This window comes from Musca autumnalis, unplaced genomic scaffold (assembly GCF_047663935.1).
Source record: "Musca autumnalis isolate F117 unplaced genomic scaffold, ASM4766393v1 scaffold_3, whole genome shotgun sequence".
Classification (NCBI taxonomy): domain Eukaryota; kingdom Metazoa; phylum Arthropoda; class Insecta; order Diptera; family Muscidae; genus Musca; species Musca autumnalis.
The window spans coordinates 184,065,325-184,085,707 of record NW_027411866.1 but is presented as its reverse complement, the minus strand read 5'-3'; the positions used below and the strand labels follow the sequence as shown (position 1 = coordinate 184,085,707).

The following is a 20,383-nucleotide window of genomic DNA, read 5'->3' as shown; positions in this document are numbered from 1 at the left end:
ACCAAAATATAGGAAAAATCAAAAAAATACTAACACAAAATAGCTATCCGACCACTCTAATAAACAAACTCATACAAAAATCAACAATTCCCAAATCGATAGATAATAATACATCAGGCAACACCAAATATTACAGCGTTCAGTTTATACCACGACTAACAGAAACAAAACAACTAAAACAAATCATGGATGAAAAAGGAATTAAGATAGCACACAAACCATACAAAACCACAGCATCATTATACACGCAAACAAAATCAAAGATACAAAAATCTGATCAGAACAATGTAGTATACGAAATTACGTGCAAAGGGAATGAACAAGAAAAATGTGGTAAACTCTACATTGGGACAACAAAGAGGAGCTTAAACACAAGGATAGCGGAACACAAGACGGACATACAGAAAAAGAAACTTACAACAGCTTTAGCACAACACTGTATAGAAAACGAACACACAGCAGATCTAGAAAATATCAACATATTGGATAAAGAGAGAATAGAAAACAAGAGATTTACATTAGAGAGTATAAGAATACAACAAAAAACAAAATGTGCAATAAACAGAAAAGAGGACAAAGACAACACCAACGCAATCTATACTTTGGCGATTTTTTAGTCGTATTTTTATTTTTCTGTGATCAACTAGCATTAAGAACCACTGTGATATTTACATATTTTATTAATTATTTTTGCATTTATTTATCGATTTAATTGTTTGTGTCGTTCTTATGAAAAAAACCCTTCAATTTAACATAACTAAATGTAAAACCTGACGAAAGATTATATGTAAGTTAAACATATCTTAGTGCTACAGAAAAATTTAATGTTACAACAAAAACTTGTAATATATTTTTATGTTTGTCGTTGCCAGATTTAATAAAAAATTATCCCTGAAGATGTTGGCAGATACCAACGAAACGTCGGATAAAAAATGGAATAAATAATCTTTATTTTCATTGACACATAAAGGACCTCAAAGCCCGATAAGACAAAGTCTTAACAAAATAAATAAAAAATTAGAAGGTCGAAAAACAAAATTAAACAACCAAGTTTAGTTAGTGCCGGCAGATTTTTTGGAGCTCCAGGGCCATTATCTGAAAAAGTATGGCCTTGTCCCCGAAAAAGAATACACTGTCAAGGAAAATAATACAAAGTCAAAATTTCGATTTTTAACAAAAAATGACCTTTAATCGGTCAAAAAAATGTTAAGGAAAATGCTCATATTTAAAAACAAAATTTTGATGTATTCAATAAACTCACAAAAATATATGAAGACTGAACACTAAATGTCTGTAATTTTGGGTGGATATTGTGGCTAAAACCTTAAAATCCCGAAAATTGGGCGGTACCGTTCCACGGGGGTTATATCAAAACGTGAACCAATACCAACAATTCTCTGTACAAATATTTCGCAAGACCTGGCGAAGACTAAATACCAAATATCAGCTACATTGATTGTTTAATGTAGCTAAAACCTTGAAAATACCGAAAATCGGGCGATATCGTTCTATTGGAGCTATATAAAAATATGGACCTATGTACATAATTTTTATCAGAAAAGTTTTTTTGGTCCATTGGAAACCCAAAAATGTGCCACATCGAAATAATGGTTTTAGACTCCAAGTATGTTTGTACGATATCCGTTTCAGACAATTTTGAGTCGATCTAAGAGTGTCCGTCCGTCTGTCTGTCTGCCTGTCTGGCTGGTTCGCACGAAAACTCTCGAACGGATCAATCGATTCGGCTCAAATTTTGGGTATCGAAATATTTTGTCCAGATTTGATTTAAAATCGAAGATGGACCATATCAGTCCACTCCTTCAGGTACCTCCCCCACAAAAGTTCAAAAATGTTCGGAAAAATTGTCAGCACGATAACTCTTGAAGGGAGTAACCGAATTAGTCCATACTTTGCACATCGTGACATTTCTACCAGACATAGATGAGGTTCCAATATGGACCCTATTGGTCCACTATTTCAGGTACCTCCCACACAAAATTTTGCTTAAGTGCAGTTTAAGCCCTACTCTCGAATCGCTTTGATTTTTGTTGCAACCACTTGTATTCACTACCCCCATTACGACGATATAATTTTTTTCAGGATCAAGTCCATACTTCTTCAGAAATCAGCACGAAAACTGCAAACAACCCATATAATGCCATGTGTCGTAGTTGGAGCGCACGACAACTTTCGAACGGATCAACATATTTGGTTCAAATTTTGGGTCTTTCAATATTTTGTCCAAACTTAGTTTAAGTTTGAAGATAGACCATATCGGTCCACTCCTCCCGGTACCTCTTCCACAAAGGTCCACAAATTTTCGCCAAGATTGTGGGCATGATAACTCTAGGAGGGAGTAACCGAATTGAGCCAAACTTTGCTATTGGTAATATTACTTTCAGGCATAGATCGCGTTCTAATATGGACTATATCGGTCCACTCATTTGGGTACCTCCCACAAAAAATTTGGAAAAAGTATAGTTTAACAACTCCTCTCTGATCTTATTAATTTGTGGTGCTGCAGGTTGCACTTGCGGCCCCTGTTACGACGTCGTATTTTTTTTTTCGTGGGCAAGTCCATACTTCCTGAGATAATGACCCAAAAAGGTTCAGAAAATCCTACCGGCACCCAGTTTAGGTGGTGTAAAATGTGTAAAATAACCCTTTTAACAAAGAAATCGATTTAGCTCAAACTTTGTAAATTGAAGAGTAAAATTGTAATATATTTAAATTCAGAAAATTAAGTACAACATTTGTAATTATATAGTCTGTAAGGAAAATATCCGTAGACTAATAAAGAAAAAAAATTATTTCCTACAGATTTGTATTAGGTCCGAATATGTACTACATCGGATCACTCCTACGGGTACACCCTACCCAAAGTTTGGAAAAAATGCACTCGTCTTGGATCATACTGAATTTTGTTGCAACATGTAGTTTTTTGCTGCCCTTTCCATCCTGGAAAATTTTCCCAACAGCTAAAAAACCTACAGAAGTATTGTGTTAACTTTTTTCTTCGGGTACGTGGCTGAGGGTATATCTCTGTCGGCTCAGCTGACTTGTTTGAACTCGCGACATAGTGCAGCGTTTTTTTTTTGAGGTTATGCGCCTCGAAAAATATTAAAATGACGTAACGGGGCCGCACGAACATCCTGTTACAAAAAATTTCATAACGATTCGTGAGGTGTCACTAAACTGCACTTATTTCAAATTTTGTGTGGGAGATACCTGAAGGAGTGGACCGATATAATCCATATTCAAACCTGATGTATGCCTAGAGGTAGTCTTACCATATGCAAAGTTTGGTTCAATTCGGTTACTCCCTTCGAGAGTTATCGTGCCCACAAGTTTTGCGACAATTTTTGAACATTTGTGGGGGAGGTACCTGAAGGAGTGGACCTATATGGCCCATCTTCGAACATAAATCAAATCTTGACAAAATATTTCGATACCCAAAATTTGAACCGAATCGATTGATCCGTTCGAGAGTTATCGTGCGCACCAGCCAGCCAGACAGACAGACGTACGGACATTGCTAGATATACTCAAAATTGTCTGAAACGGATATCGTACGAACATACTTGGGGTCTAAAACCATTATTTCGATGAGGCACATTTTTTGTCGTATCGAAGTGTATATACCCTCTTTAGCCTAAAGGCTGAGGGTATACTAAATACTAAAAATACGCAATTTTGGCAGGTCCGATCTGGGTTTTCTATATTTTTCAAAAATATATTTACCACAAATATTTCGAAAGCTGCTTAAATGGAGCGCACAACATCTTATGTATCAATTTATAACGAAAAACCACCATAAGATATTTATAGTGTCGAATCACAACGACAATCTGGATACAAATTTTAAAATATGGCCTAAACTCTATATCAAAAACAAGGACTGTTAAGAATGTTATGGTTACAGATTTATTTTATTTTCTCGTATTGACACATTTTTCTCGTATTGACACTTTTCACCGGGAACCAATTTTTATATTACTTTCATGTATCAACCCGAAAAAAGAAGGAAAATATTTCATCAAAAAAATTGGGAAATATTTTAATTTTTTTTCAGCATATATAATGTAAATAGACATTTCATTTCTTTGGTGAGCCATAGTGAAATTTGACGAAAAATATTTTTCCCTTTGACGTCATCTCTCTTAAATTATATATTGAGGGAAAATTTTTAATAAACTCAGATGAAGTTCGACTTTAAACCTAAAACGTGTTTTTCATTTTTAGAGATTCCTGGCGATTAAATGAGATTTACAGATTTGGTGTATTCTAAGACCTATAGTAAAATTTTATGACAATTTTGTAGAATATTTGGATTTGATATGATCACATTTCAAAGGAGTTTTTGAGAGATTTTCGGAAAAAGCAGCAAAAAGACCCCTTTTGTGAACCGCATGAGGGTTAAGAATTTTAAAAAGTAATATTCCCCACATCCTCCTCTGCAAAGTTGCCAAAGACTCTATATACCTAAAATGCAAGGATTCCAAGATATCTTAACTCGAATATTTCGAAAAAAACTAGAAATGGCCGGAACTTGCCCCGCCTACTTTGGTTACTTTCCTATGTAAACTTGAAAAACGCCGATACACGTACATATCTCATATTTTTAGCTCTACTTTCTTAATCTACTCAGGTTTCCTTGTCATTTTTTTTTGTTGTCGCACAGTGTTTTTATTATGCATCCTTTAATTGCGCCGTATTTGCAATTCATATTTTTAAGTCCATCATTGTAAATAATTCTCATACTCAATTCAATCACCCTCGACCACATTCATGTGATTTAGATTTGTTAATAAGCTGTTTATAAATTAATCAGATAGAACCAACAAAATACATTTAAAATGGCTCTATTCGTACAAATGCCATAGCACAAAATTAATTTGTAGACCACCCGGCGCTATATTTCATCACTAGCACACAGCAAATGCCACAATAGCTCAAGAAAAAAGTAAAAAAAAAATACAAACAAATAATCTAAAGTTTTTTTATTATAATTTAATATTTAATATGTTATCAAACCGTTATGGGAATATTAAAATTAAACAACATATATTGAAAATGATCCACTCATGGGGTTTAGTCTGGTAGTCTTAATAAGAACGTAATTATTAAATAGTTTTTTTTTAATAGTTTCGTTAGATATATTCTCTCCCACAAAGTCTTTATGCATATCTCTATGTTGTACGTTGTTATGATACGAATCATATTCCCAATTTATTTATTCGATCAGTTGAAGGTTGTTGTTGCTTTTATTCACGGTGTATTTGGTGTGGGCCACGAATTCTGTCGTTTTTTTTTTCTTGCTGTTGCTATTCTTCGTTTGTTTGTGGCCCATGACCACACTTTGTTTATTTGATGGCAAAAATTGTTCGTTGTTTATTTCATTTAGCACATTTCTCTCGGGCACCTCGTGCAATTTTTATCTCGAATCAAATTGTAGATAGAACGAAAACACAACACTCGGAAGAGATTTCGATAGTGTTGTATCGAAACGTCTAAATTGTATACAACCTGCATAATAGCAAAATATTGTATGCTGGCTGGTATGAATCAGAGCAATGGGGTTTTTGTCGATACAGTGCTTTGAAGAAATTAAAACAATTTGTGTGCAAATAAAAGTGAAAATGGGTATGTTGCACCAAAACATCTATGACATCGTCGTCGGATTTATCGCAGTTGTCGGAATAAGAGAAACATCCGCAGTCACCCCAACAGCAACAACCGGTGCATCTTACACGCCATGTTGCAGTTCAGCACCCAGGAAATGTATAATTCCTGCAATCCAATTGCAACGGTTTTCTCAACATAGTCAGCGAAATTGTATGCATTATTATTCAAAGAAACATCAAGGTCGCCACGATCGAGAAAAAAAAAGCTCACCGTCACTTGTAGTTTTAAACGTTGCCTCCTCCGCAACGTCAGGTCTTGCTTTTCTTATACATACTCTTGACTCTAGTGATTTTTAAATGAAATATGCTGAGGTAGACATACTTTATGTGTACATACTGCCGATGAATAGTTGTGCTCCGCGTTATATGCCTGATATTCGTTTTTGGAGCTGTTGAAGGGCAATAACAGACTGGTTCTGGCGGACTCCAATGTTAATCATGACCTTTGGCATTCCGTCCTAGGCAATGAGCGGTTCGGCCCTGGCCGATGAAAATGAATTTGAAATTTCAATGCTTCAGAGAGCAACCCTTTTCCTCAGATCCTCTAGTAGCACAGGAAATTTTCGCGACATCGTGAGCTACTCGCTGCATACCTGTTGGTCGAGCACTTTAGAATCCGGGAATCTCAATAGATATGTTTAAGCAACGGGATGAAACAAGAGAACCGTCATCTAGACGGCTGAAATAAGACACCCCAGTACATACTCGTCGACTGTGAACTGATTCTGACCTCTAATTACCCTATGATATCAGTTGTAAAGTTCGATAGTATGTTTAACCCACTTAGCGCCCAGAATTTTTTTCGAGAAAACTTAAAATTGTTTATGAAAATTATATTTTTGAGACTTCTTAAGCATTTAAAAAAAAAACAAATTTTTCCTGCAATCGGACCTTCTTTTAAAAGTGCCAAAAACTTTGGAGGGTAATATAGGTGTATCCTTATATGCCAATCCCTTGGTTTTTGATTGAGAAAATACTCTTGCTATATTCCTAACAAATCCCTAACTTTATATGATTCTAACAGACAATACTACAACAAAATGCAAGAAACCACACAAAAATATTCGAAAAAAAAAGAGTTTTACGTCAATTTTTGGAATCATTTTTGTGGCGTTTAAACGACCGGCTTTATCTGGGTTAAGTAGTACGCGCAAGCCACAGCTATTTGCGACAAAATCAGAAGTAGAAACAAAACCCTCAAATCGCTGGCCGGAAGTACTTGTTGTGGCTACAAAATACCTTATTGGCTCCGTATAAAACAATAGACCCGTCTGTGGTAAGCTATGCGGCGCACAGTGCGAAATATGGGAAGTTTAGTGGAACTTTAAGGAATTTTGAAAGTACATAAAATTAATTAAATTTTAATTGAATTCGTTAGCTAAGTACTCCACTGCAAATGACCCATACTCAGTATGGCGATTTACTCCGCGAAACGACTTAAAAATGCACTTAAAGTTGCACTTTTGTTTCACAATTTTTTTATTTTCTAAAAAACATAATTTGGATTCATTAAAAAAATAGCGTGGCGCGGACAAATGGTAAGTCAGTATGTCATGATTTATTTTTCATAATATTTTACAAAACTATTATCATATTTTACTCTTAAAAAATGCAAAAACTGTTATTGTTTTCGTGCAATTTTAATCGGAAAGAAGTGTTTTTTTATGATATTTCCAAAATATTTTTTTTTTTATTTTCCGTGGATATTTCAAAAGTGATTCCCGTACATTCACGTTTCAAGATATATATGATCTTAAAAATTGGGGTCTCCTTTGTTCGCAAAGCCATAAAACAGCAGCAGGAAACGTGCGGTCTTCGGAGAAATTTAAGTTTTTTTTTAAATGACTTCGAAAACTTCATTTAATTGCATTTTCGAAAGTGGAAGGTAAACGCGGCGGTTGTTGACAGTGTTTTGAAGAAATGGACTCACTAATATTAACAAACGATGATTTCTGTTAAATTAAGAATCCTCTCGCAATTTTTAATAGTTTTGACCTGTAAATGTTGGTGATTTATATATAGTGCAACATTTTTGAATGCTGTGGTGCAAATACCAATATACGTTAAAAATAGTAATGCAGTTCCAACCTGAACTTGATCTAAGAGACATTATTAATAAAATTAATGACACAGATCTGCTAACTAGACCGATAAACATTATAGATACAAATGAAAACAAACAGTTATTGACATTTTACACCTTAATGGATATGTAGGGTTGTGGGGCTTCACCCAGAAGTGGACCTATGTTGACAGCTTTTATGTGAGGAGGATTTTTATTCGCTATCATCTTAAAATTTACATTTGCATCAAAATCTGTTGCAATTTTTGTCTTGAACATTTAAAATATGTACCTAATATGAGGGAACCCGTCATACGGGGGCTATACCCAAAACGCGTACCTACGATGTTAATATTTCGCACAGAGGTTTTCTATCTACGAAGAACATAAAATGCCAAAATACAACCACATACGTTGGAAAATGTGTCAGTAACATTTAAAATATGTCCCATCGAACGGTACCGTTCAATGGGGTTTATCCGCTGAAAATTCAATATACCAATTTGAAGCAAAATCGATTGCATGAACGCTACGGGAAACCGCGGGCCTATGTAGCCCAATTTGAGCCCCACAATATCCACTAATATAAGAAACATTTTTGCAAAAATTTTAGGAATCTACGCCCTTTACGTTAAAAGATATTAGTTTAGTTCCGCTAAAGTGCTCATATTTCGCACTGTGCGGCGCCATAAAACAAATGCCAGAATGCCCCCTGACTTGTCCAAAAATCATGAAATTTTAAAATGTTGTGTAACGTTACGTAAAGCTACTTTAAGGTGTAGTTAGTCGATTTTATATGAATTATTTTCACAAAGTGTTCTATAAATGCAATAGAGAAAGTTCACAATATTTCAGATACAATTTTGAAAAATGGTACATAGCACCAACATAAAAATTTCCGTCAGGTTTTCGGTATTTTGTAATTTTTAGCCATATATGTCCTCGGTTTGGTACATACATATATCCAAAAAAATTTAACAACATTCGCTCTTAATAGACATTTTATGTTTTCATTTCTGCAGAGAATTGTCTTTGTTTACGCTATTGCATGATTTTGAGTATTTCGAAGATATTAGCATATTTTTAAGAACATCGGCTATAAGTGGATTTTGGGATCTCTTTCGGTTTGCAGAACTTTAATGCAATTCCTATATAATTCCATTCACGAATTTATCGAATAGAGTAACAAAGATTTTTAATGTCGTGGAGGTTATAACAAGTTCGGTCCGAACAGTGCAACCTAAAAGACTTCTTTGAATTAGATACCTCCAAAAAGATGGATAATTCGAATTCGCGAACGCAAATTTTAAAAGTCGAATATATCCACTTTTATATATCCACGTATATATCCGCGATAACATAAGAAAATAATACTCTTTTGTGCCGTAAACACAAAAACGTTCATATTTTACCAGAATTGATCAAATTCACACTTCCACAAAATTGAACTAGTAACTTTTTTGATAAAGGATAAGTATAAAGCCTCGAGATCTCCATAAAGATCGAATATAGCATACACTATGCGACACATAAATTATTAACCATATTCTGACACCGCATCGTGATAGAAAACCAAAAAGAAGAAGACACGTGTTCAATTCATTGAACATTCTAGGAATGATTCTTTAAGCTGAAATTCATAAAAAGGTAAATTTTAGAAAATCAAAAAAAAAAAAAAATAAGTAAGCAAAGTCTATAGTCGGACGGGGCCGACCATGTGATACCCTACACCACAACCTCTAGGAATTAGCTATGTGCAACCGCCTTGCACCCTGAATGCCCGGTTTCGATGGCCTGGCCACAAAAAATTTTCAACGGTGGCAAAATACCCCTTTGTAATGTTGGTAATATTTTCTGAGTATTTCAGCAATGAAAAACTTCTCTACAAGTGGCAACTTAGGGCATGCCTTTCGGCAAATAAAACTAAAAACTAAGTCACATATCAATGATCTAATATAAATCCATTTATATAAGAGAAGCCTCCAATGTCCCTACTGGAATGTTTGTGGAACAATTATATAAATAGTTCATTGTGGTTATTAATTGTGATATCAAAAATATATTTTATACCGGTAGAAATAACTAATATTGAATATAAATTCAAATTATTTGCATGCAAGCAAATTTATAAATCCCAAAATTATTCAAATTCAATTACACACCAAAGAATATAGTAAAAGTCAGCTGCGCTAGCGGTGATATACCCTCAGCATCTGATACCGTATAAAAATATATTGATTTTGTATCACCATTTTGCTTCAAAATACGTGGAATCTGTAGGTATCGAAATGTAAGCCAAATCAAGTTTTGTAAGTTAACTTCTGATTTTTGAAAAAATTTGAGAATTTATTTTTTTAGAAATTTTGGACCATTATCTCAGTAATTATGGACATACTCCGGAAAAATTGTACCATTGCAATAGGGACCGTGAAAAGAAACTTCTTCAAAAAAATTCAAATAGATCCGAGAATGGTCCTCGAACTGCACTTTTCCAAAATTTTGTGTGGGAGGTACTCGAAAGACATGACTGGATGAAATAATAGGATGTGCAAAGTTTGGACCAATCAGAAAAGACCCTTAGGAGTTATCTTGCGGATTTGCCATTTTAGTTAGGTTTCTTGTTTGTTGTTCATTGCTTCTTGGAGCTTTTCGGCCATAATCTCAGGAAGTATGGAATTGCCATTGCAATTGTACCATCGGAAAAGGGGAACGCAAGGACAAGCTGCTGAAAATATTCTAAACGATTCGAGGAGACTCTTAAATTTCACTTTTCCAAATTTTGTGAGGGAGGTACTTGAAGGGGTGGATCGATCTATATCTGGAAGGAATAATAATATATGGAAAGTTTGGACCAAATCGATTGTTCACTTCGACAGTTATCGTTCACACAATTTTTCAGACAACTTTTGAACTTTTGTGGGGGAGGTGCCGAAGGAGTTAACCGATATAGCCCATATTAGAAATTAAACTAAGTTTGGGCAAAATATTACGAAGTGTATAGTGCGCACCAGCCAGCTAGACAGTAAGAGAGACAGATGAACGGACAGGGCTAAATCGACTCCAAATTGTCTGAAACGAACTTCGTCCAAATATACTTGGGGTCTAAAAGCATTATTTCGATGAGGCACATCTTTGGTCGTATTTTGTATATATTCCCTTTACCCTAAAGGCCGAGAGTATTAAATAGTTGGCGAAGCGACCAAATGCTGCAATATTTGTATGGAAAAACCAATTGGACAACTGAACTGAAAAATTCTCTGTCATGATAGATACAATTTGTAGCATGGGAGGAAATTGTGGTTCTCTACACAAAACCCATTATATATTAGGCAGTAGGTCCGTTATCTAGCAGACACGTTATTGCAATTTACATCAGGGGAAAGGTCAGTAGTTGTTTTTTCATATGTAGGCTACTTTGCCGGTATATGCCCTCCAGGAATTAAAATATGGACCAAAAATAAAATTTGTATATTTTCATACAAAATCAATGGTCTATGTCACCCGCTAAATAATATCAGATCATCCTGCAAAATTATAGGCATTTTCTTAAACCTAAACTCTTACCTCCAGCAAAATTTCGCGACTATTGAGCTGTAATTGCGACCTCTAATGTGTTTATGATAGCACTACAAACAAAAAACTGGATATATTAGACTGTAACTCTGTTATCTGATCACGTACATCAACACAATTGACATCAATAGAAAGGTCAATCGTTCCTCTTCCAAGTATAGCTTACTTGCCCGGAATGTCTCTTCTAGGAAAAAAGATATGAGCTGTATATTAAAACTTTTCACAAAACTTCGAGTTCTGTAAATTGAAAAGAACATCACCACAGTTGCCTGTGAGTAATTGTTGTTGGAAATTGTTAAATTCCCCGGCGCGTTCCATCCGCCGTTTTTTGTTTGATTTGTTTTGGTAGAAGTTTCAATCTCATTTGATTGTTTTTATGTCAGGAGTATTACCCGAATGGCTTAAACTTAAACTTTCGGAAGCCCAAAAAGTGGGTGTGATTCTCATTTGTTTGAGAATACTAGACACTTAAAGAGTTCGGTTTTTCGTTAAAAAAGGCATCATTTCAAAAAGCTGAAAAGCCAATTCATAATTCCGTTAGCCGGGATGAAATCATGATATTGGTAGGGATCAGTAACTTTTTGCAACACTGTCCATTCGTTTTGAAAAACATTACTCTCTGTAACAGAAAGTAATGATGAAGTTTAAGCCATTGGGGTAATACTCCAGACTTAAAAACAAATCAAATGAGATTGAAACTTCAACCAAAACAAAACAAACAAAAAAAAAATCAAAAACAATTTTAATTCCAAATTTGTGGTTTCCAGTTCCATCCGTTCAAGCAAGTCTAACTTGTACTAAATTTAGTGCCATTTAGAACTTTTCGTACATATGAGTACGAATTTCCAAAAAAAAATATTTTCGCTTGCGGCGCTTTTCGTTTTTTTCTTACATCTTTGTATTTATTTCAGCTTGAGTCCATATTTTGTTGTAATTCAATTGTTTGAATAACAACAAAATATTTTAAAGTGGATATGAAATTGATTAGTTGCGGGCGAAGGGTAGGGAATACTATAGTTTCAGTTGTCACCAAACAACTTCATCAGTTCCCTTTTTCGCCGACTCTGTATCGATAAACAGGTCAATAAAGCCATCTAGCAAATTAAATAAAATGAGAAATTTGCTGTATGGCCCTAAAGCTGTTTACCCTACAATTTGAGTCGAACTAAAGAATTTCATATCCACCAATGTTTTTATGTCGTCTTTGCTTCGCAAAGAATACGAACATAGGAATGTTGCTTCAATAAGCGGGGGTAAAAACAACAAGAAAGTTGTTTTTGCATTACGCATTGGTCAACAAGGCCGTGCTGATGCCTATTATTGTTGTTGGCGTTTTTTATTGTTGGACTGCAGAATTTTACATCTTTGTGTCTATTTCAGCTTGAGTCCATATTTTGTTGTAATTCAATTGTTGAATAACAACAAAATATTTTAAAGTGGATATGAAATTGATTAGTTGCGGGCGAAGGGTAGGGAATACTATAGTTTCAGTTGTCACCAAACAACTTCATCAGTGTATCGATAAACAGGTCAATAAAGCCATCTAGCAAATTAAATAAAATGAGAAATTTGCTGTATGACCCTAAAGCTGTTTACCCTACAATTTGAGTCGAACTAAAGAATTTTTTTCTTTTACTTTTTTTCTGTAGGCAGAATTTTTCGTTTAAAAAAGTTTGAAGGAAAATTTTGAACATAGTTCGATTTGTGATGGCTACTACTTATTTTGTACTTATGAAATGAAAAATGCATATGAACTTAAAGTTAATTTGTATTTTTTTTTCTTATACATTTGAATTAAAAATTATTTAAATAACAAGCACTTACATTTAAAAAAAACGGACATAAATCCCATTGAGACTTATGTCCGGTAGGGGGGTCGGACATAGCTCCCAAAAATTTTGGGAATTATGTCCGTTGGGAGTTATGTCATGGCACCCTCAATCGTATATTTCAAAAACAATTTTAATTCCAAATTTGAGGTTTACAGTTCCATCCGTTCAGGCAAGTCCAAATTGTACTAAATTTAGTGCCATTTAGAACTTTTCGTACATATGAGTATGAATTTCCAAAACCATTTCCTTTTATAAACACCACTTCCCAATCTTGATTTCCATACCAAAGATCCTAGCTATATCCCTAGAAAATATGCAACTGGTACTTAATTTAGTAACTTTTAGTATTAGAATTTCCAAAAACGCCTTTGGTACATCTTTCAATCTCTCCATCAGTGACCTTCATTCCAAATTTCAGAATTCTAGCTCTTTCGTTTTCCTAATACAAAAGGTACCATATTTAGTACCTTTTAGTACTTTAAGTACCCTTCTATTTCGAATTGCCAAAAACCCAGCATTATCTCACCCCTAGACACCAACAGCAACCCACAGTCAAAATTTTAACTTTCTAGCTTCAGCGGTTTCATCTGGGCGATGATATATATATATTTAGATTTAAAAAATATAGAAAAAATTTGCAAAGTTGTCTCGGATGCAATTTTCGCATGTTCTCTTCGATTTTCTTAAATTTTTCGAATGATTACTATTTTTTCTTAGTTTTTTAAAATTTGTCAATACAATTTCATTTTACTAAACATTAAAAAAATACGTTTTTAAGATTTGTGTTTTTGTTTTATTTAGAAATTTATCTTAAGCATTTTAAAAACTGCTTTATTTTTCGATTTTGAAAATGAATTAGCAATTATTGTACTAGTCGGGCGATAAACAATTTATATTTTTTGTACGACCATACCTTTTGTCACATTTCCATGTTCATATCTCTAAAACTCAACGAGTTAGGAGATTGACATAAATCAATAAAAAAAATTGAGTTTATGAAGCACTAACTCACTTCAAATCATGAATGATCTTGCACAGAAATTTAGCTCTGATATCTGGCGTGATCTTTTCAAAATATTGGCCCAGTATTTATTTTATTTTTTGTGTAATAATCCTTTTAATTTGGGAAGTGAAATTGCAATCGTCAACTTAGACGAGTTTTTCTCGAAACTGAATTTGTTGATATGTGTCACTATTTGCGTAAATGAGCGACATTATTAACATGTAATTTTTATTTATTATTATTTTTTGTTTTTGGTAAAATATATGTCTCTCATTGGTATAAAGGAAAATTGTATTGACAAATTTAAAAAAAATTGAGAACAAAAATAGTAATCATTCTAATCCCACTACCAACTAGGACTTAAAATTTTTGTAATTGATCGTAGTTTAATACAAAAAAATTCAAGAAAATCGAAGAGTACAATCACTGATAAAAATTGGTTTTAAAAATTAAATCGCGAAAAATGCATTCAATCCCACTACGCAAATTTTTGTCTATTTTTTATTAGATAGACGATAAGAAAATAAAAAAAAAGATTTTTTCTATTTGGATTCATATTGGTCTAGGTTAAATCTTGTAAATCTTTGCATATAGTTTTCACAGAATTCGACTTTTTCAAGGCGCGATAACACTGGAACCATTAGTAAACAAATCTGAAAATATACTAAAATATTTTGGTGATGAGCAGCATCGCCACAGCAAAAAATAATAGAAATCAAAAACCTCATTGTGAAAAAGTGTCCGATTTTACTCAGAAATCACCATATATTCTTGATAAGCATACATTTCGAAGTCGAAATAACGATCTCTGTCAGTCTATTGAAATATAGATACAGCTCGCAATCTTCAAGACATAGCTGTAAAATTTAGTACAGAAGATTCTATTACATCTAGAATGTTTGGTGTTAAAAATGGGCTATATGTGTCCACGTTCTGTTATAGTCCCATAGTACGTTACCTTTTGAATTGTGATATTTTGAAGGTTGTGGCTTCAATATCCCCCCAAAATGGCTGAAACTTGGTAATAAGTCCTCGTTGTGGGTATGAAACTTTAAACCTAAAATTTGTCGGTATAGGTCCACGTCTTCATATAATCCTCATAGAACGTTACCTCCCGAATTGGCCCCAATTTCATATTTAGTCTTCGTTGGGAGCACTAAACTTTCCCACGCATTTAGTCTTCATTGGGAACATTAAACTGTCCCCCCAGAAATTTGTTGCTATAGGTTTACGTGTTGATATAACCCTCAGAGAACGGTACCTTCCGATTGTCGTTATTTTAAAGTTTTAGCCTCAATTTCACACCGAAATTGCTTAAATAGCGCATGTTGTCTTTGTTTCTATTAAACTTTCCCCCAAAAAGATTTTGCAATATAGCCCCTTAGGACCATTTTTGCTTCAAAAACAAAGCAAATTAACTATAGATCAACGAAGCTATCAGGCAGGCATGGATTGCATTCACTCTGATGCAGTTGCGCAGTTGGTAAAACATTAGAGTTGGGTAATCTAGTTCCTGGTTCACTATACAAACGATGTGGGCCATTGGAACTGCGTAGTGAACAAGATAGTTCCACATAGTTAATTTTGCACAACTCTAACAAAGATACATTCTGAGTACCGTACTGGGTAGAACGCCAACAGACAAGGCAAATGCTAGTGGTTTTAGCTTAATTAATAGCCGGACGATACTGCAGCCTCAATTCATATTGGACCGGAATTGTGATCACACTACCCAAGACATGTGGATTAAGAGCTTACAATATTCTGCACATATTTAATTGTCCAGTTTGCTGAATTTTTTAACCTAGACACAGAGTAATCGGTATCAGAAAACTGAAAAGATATACGATCGAACCTATTTCCATTTGCACAACAACAGATACCTCTGGGGTGTTTAGTGTACACTTGAGAGGAAAGAGTCACCTGAACTTTGCCCCGTAAAACCCATCCAAGGTCGTTGCTTGGTTTCTATCTGCTCTTACCTTGGTTGTTTTTTTTTATCTCATTATATCTCAAATTATACAGCTTGCAACTATCGAAACACTGTGTGCAAATTGTTTTAGTTTGAATTGTTCTTTGATTTTTATATCTTTTGTTTAAACAATTTTTGTTTTGGCGTTTTCATTCTGGTTAAAAAGGCATACATGTGTGTGTGTCTGAATATGTGTATTTGTTTATATGATACCGTCTGCTAGAATTCAAAGTAACACATAGTTTGCTTTTCGGGAAATGGCCCGGCACAATTTTCGGTTTTGATATTTGTTGGCCTGTTGCCGTCGTTCGTTCTCTTGTTTTTCGATTGCTTCTTTTTTGCTTTGGCATTTTGCTTGCTACAGGTCTTAGCAGAACATTTGCTATTTACAGTACTCAGTAAGCCAGCAGATGTTCACATCCGCGTTGACTTGCGCTACAATGTGTCGTCGTATTTAGTTTAGCTGATTGTGTTTGAACGAGTGAGTAAGCGAACGAACGAGCAAACATGCAGGCAAAGAATGCGTATGAAAGCAAACAATATCGGTGCTAGTCTGTACGGGTGTGGTGTCTTCACAAGCAATGCTACCAAATAAAAAACAACATATTTTAAATAAGCTGTAGGTATTTTTATACTAAATACCCATAGAATGGTGTAAATTTTAATTACAAAAAAACTAAAAAGAGGCCGCAGCCAATTAAAGTGAAGTTAATCAATTTTCAACGTCATCCCATTGAATATAAAATCAGTGGGAGATATTTCAATATTCCCAATTTATTTGTGTTACAATGCATAAAAAATAAAATAAAACAAAATTGAAGTGCATGAATTATTACATTTCTAATTGTGGTAAACCTCAAATGAAAATTATCCAATTTGATCACCATTTTTGTTGTTATTGAAACGTTTGAAAATTCATTAATTATTCGCATCGACACCAGAAACGATAGCAAGTGGCATTTTGAAAGTGGGTTTCGTTTGTGAATCAAATAAAAAATATTTCGCAAATTATTGAGGTAATTTTGATTGTGAATAAACTGGTTGTTATGGTTGTGGTGTATGCGTATACATATTTGTGAGTATAAATTCTTTGACATTTATATACATATGTACGTGCATATATTCTAATAATCTCTCATACATGCATATGGTTTCACAAAAAAATGTTATCTGCCATAATGCGAGCGGTATTAGCAAACAGGTTGCCAATATTACTCGCCAAAAGAATTTGTCAATTTGTGACACATGTTTTGCTGATATGTACAAAGAAAACAAACGACAACAAATATTGTTAATACATGATGTACTGTTTAGCGTTTTGATGGTATTATGACTTTTGTTTGACAGTTACTGAATTGATGAATAAATAAAATAACATACTAAATATGTGACAACATTCTATGGGTTATAGGAACATACAGACATACATATGTAAAATATTTATCATTGTAAATAAACGAAAAAGAAAAATTTGTACAGAAATGGTACGTCAAATATTTGAATGCAATTAGGTGATATTAATTCAAAATTTTAACTGCGATATTGGTAAAGCGCAATATAAGGGGTACAGAAGAAACGAAAATAAGATATATTCAATCTTACAAAATTATAGCTTCCTTTTGACATTTGAACTTCTTTTCATTATTTTCGAGTGACCAAATAATAAATCCATAAGTGCTTCGTTGAAATCCGGTGATAATTTCCCAAAGGGCGCGTGGTACCGCATTCGGATAATAATAATAATATCAAAGAGTGCATCCCGATTAATTTATTTTATTAACAATTATATTTATAAGTAATAATTACAAATATAATAAGGATAATAGCTCTGGCTACTGAGGCTTCAGCTTTCCACCTGACATTTTTCGGTATAGCTCCCAGAGAACGGCACCTCCGATTTTCGGTATTTTCAAAGTTTTAGCTTCAATATCCCACAGAAATGGCTGAAATTTAGTATTTAGTCTACGTTATAATTGTATGTATGTTTGTACGATATCCGTTTTAGACAATGTTGAGTAGATCTAGCAATGTCCGTCCGTCTGTCTGTCTGGCTGGTGCGCACAATAACTCTCGAGCGGATCAATCGATTCCGTTCAAATTTTGGGTATCGAAATATTTTGTCCAGATTTGATTTAAATTCCAAGATGGGCCATATAGGCCCACTCCTTCAGGTACCTCCCTCACAAATGTTCAAAAATTGTCGCAAAACTTGTGCTCACGATAACTCTCGAAGGGAGTAACCGAATTGAACCAAACTTTGCATATTGTAATACTACCTCTGGACATACATCAGGTTCGAATATGGATTAGGTCGGTCAACTCCTTCAGGTACCTTTCACATAAAATTTGAAATAAGTGCAGTTTAGTGACACCTTACGAATCGTTATGAAATTTGATGTTCGTGCGGCCCCCGTTACGTCATTGTAATTTTTTTAAGGGCAAGTCCATAGTTCCCGAGATAATGGCGCATAACCTAAAAAAAACGCTGCACAATGTCGCGAGTTCAAATAAACGGAGGCCAAATATAAAAGGAGTTGGCAGATGAATTTTGGTATAAATACTTATAGTTCACTGACAATGTCGAGAGCAAAAAATTGGGAAGGTCGGTGCACGTTTTAGGATAGTCCCCGTGCAACGGTACTTCTTAATGTTTCGGTATTTTGAATATGTTAGCTAAACTTATCAACCAAATTGGTTGAATTTTGAGATGCGGGGTTTTCACTTTACAAAAAACTTTTCCGATAAAAATTATGGACATTGGTCCACGTTTTGACATAGACCCCATATAACGGAATTTTGAAGATTCTATATATGTTTCACGACCAAATACGCCAAAATTTAGCATTGGGGGCTCCCAATGGACCAAACAACTTTTCTGATAAAAATTATGTACATAGGTCCACGTTTTGATATAGCTCTAATAGAACGGCATCGCCCGATTTTCGGTATTTTCAAAGTTTTATCCACACACAAGTTCATACATTTCGAGATAATGGCCCTGGAGCTCCAAAAAATCTACCGGCACTAACTAAACTTGGTTGTGCCTAGCATAACACTCGCGTACATACTTGGATTACGTGCAAATATGGAACGTACATCGTACCACTCCTTAGGGTATCTCCCACACAAAATTTGGAACATGTAAAGTTTAAGGTTTTTATACCCTCCGCATTTATGCTAACGAGGGTATATGGTAATATTCAAAAATGTTTTACAATCGTTGAAGTTGAGGTTCACCATTTAATAAGTCGCGAACTGTCAATATATTTTATATAATATGAATACATTTATATTAATTGAAGTGTTTAAGCCGGGGTATCATAATATAGACCATAATAAATAAATTACGTGGAAGCTGTGTTGGTGGTAATATAAAACAAGTGAGCCAAGGCTACAGTCGGGTCGGGGCCGACTATGTGATACCCTACACCACTTCCCCTGTGCATAAGCTTTTGACTGGTAAAATTCAAAATATTAAAATTGGGATAGCTTAGCGCCTTTGCTCTGAATGTCTTCATTAATACAGGTCAATTTTATTGAAACGCGTTTAAGTGCATCGTCAAAATAATTCAAATAAAAAAAAATGGAAAATTGGGATGTATGCCAACCATCAACCATCACATTCCAACCCCTGCATAATATCCGACCATTACCAAAATTAATAGGTTTATTCCTCTGTGGGACCCCCATTAACACCCAAAATTTCGTAACGATCCGATCAAAATTGCGACCTGTAGCGTGATTACAAAGAAATGGAAAAATGGGATGTATTAACGACTTATCGCAATAGTATCCGTTATTTGGCCACCTACGCCAACCTACTTTGCATCATTGTAAAGATGAGATTTTCTACTTTCATCTTCAGACTTTGTTTTTGGAAGGTCCCCAAACAAAGCTGTCATATTCGTCATTATTATTAAAATCGCAAAAATGAAAAGTTGTGTTCTATTAGCGGCTATTGCGATATCTTCGTTGTTTGACCACCTACAACAACATCGTTGCAAAGGCGATATTTTCTACTTTCATTAGCAGGTTTTGCTTTTGGTATACCCCCTATAGAAACTGAGATATTCGGTTTGGAAAAAAACATTGTCTTTTTCTTCAAAAAAGTTTTTTGCCCATTCCGACCCCTAAATATTATCCGACCATCACCAAAATAAATAGGCTTTTTTCCCCTGCGGGACCCCCATCAACACCCAAAATTTGGTGACGATCCGATCAAAATTATGACCTGTAGCGTGATTTCTTTAAAAGTGG

The 20,383-nt window shown here is 34.5% G+C and overlaps 1 protein-coding gene across 7 annotated transcripts in view; it reads left to right on the top strand.

Moving 5' to 3' along the window:
• Positions 1 to 615: 615 nt before the first annotated feature.
• The window catches only part of LOC141398572 (frequenin-2), a 258,760-nt gene continuing 238,992 nt past the window's right edge, over positions 616 to 20,383 (top strand). Inside the window, exon 1 of one of the 7 annotated variants that reach the window (XM_073975962.1) lies at positions 616 to 787. The gene's annotated coding sequence lies outside the window, so the exon portion shown is untranslated. Of the gene's footprint in view, positions 788 to 16,423; positions 17,206 to 20,383 lie in introns of those variants that run through there. The other 6 variants (XM_073975955.1, XM_073975956.1, XM_073975958.1 and 3 more) reach the window with 6 other exon arrangements.